This window comes from Tamandua tetradactyla, chromosome 5 (genome assembly GCF_023851605.1).
Source record: "Tamandua tetradactyla isolate mTamTet1 chromosome 5, mTamTet1.pri, whole genome shotgun sequence".
Lineage (NCBI taxonomy): Eukaryota > Metazoa > Chordata > Mammalia > Pilosa > Myrmecophagidae > Tamandua > Tamandua tetradactyla.
This window is the reverse complement of record NC_135331.1, coordinates 24,115,217-24,116,738: the sequence shown is the minus strand read 5'-3', so window position 1 is coordinate 24,116,738 and position 1,522 is coordinate 24,115,217.

The window sequence follows — 1,522 nt, the reverse complement described above, 5'->3', positions numbered from 1 at the left end:
CCGCACTGCCAATATAAAGAACAGACATGGAAGCCCCAACCGGGTCACCATGCAAAGCACACGCACTGTCTGTGCCCTCCCCACCCACAGAACAGTTCCCTGTAGCACTGTGAGTCACAGGAGCCCACCCGAGGAAAGGCTGGGTGAGGGGTGTCTGACACCTTGGAGAATTACCTCTCAATCCCCTGAGGAATCCAGACGTCCAGGAACTCCGGCTGAGCGCCAGAGAGGTGCCCACGGCTGCCCTGCACAACTCACCTCTGTCTCTGACCCTCTCCTCTGCTCCCTTGGCCATGCTGAGCCTGGTGGCTGAGGGGCCAGCCTTGGGTGCTCCGTCCACTTGGCTCCACCTGGACAATGCACTTCACATTGTCTATTCTTTTCCTATAATCTGCAATGGGGTTTCTATCTGACTCCTTCTCTGAACTCTCAGCTCCACGGGGTCTGCTAACTGCTACACAAGTGCTTCCCTTCTCTGGCAGAGAGATGTCCCCTGACTTCCCATGCACTTAGGAAGCACCCTGGCCAGGGGTGGCAGAAGCTGTTTTCATTTCAGAAAAGAACCAACTGAAGCAGCAGGACTAGCATCACTGTCTGCTTTGAAGCATTTTGATTTTGGAGAAAGAAATAAGAAACTTGAAAGACACTGAGAAACACAGAGGTTAGAACAGCCCTGGTCCAGCCAATGAAAAAATACACAACTAAAGGAAGGGCCCAGGTAGCAGCATTGCTTGTTGATCCTGCCAGGGACAGGTCCTGTGTTTGCACTTAGGGATATTTCCCTCCACAGGAGCATGTGAGAAGGAGCCTAGGGCTCCCCCACTTAGCAGACGAGGACGTCCAGCTCAGAGAGATGTGGCAACTCCCACAGTTCACAGGGTGGAAACCCTACTAGGCTGGCCTCGTACCCAAGCATCAACCTCATCTACACCCAGAAGGTCACTCCACCACCCGTGGTGGGGTTTCCCCTGCCGGACTCTCTATAGGCTCCTCCAGAGCTAAGCCCTGGCCATTTGGAATCCCAGGTTTTCTGAATTTTATCCCAGTTTACACCAATATAACAACATGCCCATATACCTAGTTTAACATCAGACACAGAGAGAGGCTGATTGCCTGAGGCACCCTCAGTCCACTTGACATCACACACTTAGGTGGGGTCCTGGCACCTGCCTTTTCAAACAGAACCCCTCTGTTCAAGTTTGGACTAGACTTCTAAAGCTGAAATTAAGGTGGAGTGGGACATGGGCATCACCATCTTTCATCCACACCACCAAACTGCATTCTAAAAGGCAACAAGAACCTATGTGCCCAAAGAGGGCAGGTGGAAGCCGTGTCTTCCCCACTGCCCCTGGGGTCTGCTCGTTTGCATTCTCCCCACCCTGGTTGTCCCTGCTGCTTGCCCTTGGATTTCCAGGGCTGGTGCTTGCCAGGTCCAGCTGCTGCTCCTCCGTCCATTTCCACCTCTCCCCTACCAGGAGGACCCGCCCTGGTCTCCGGACCCAGCTTGCCAGACCCTGAGATG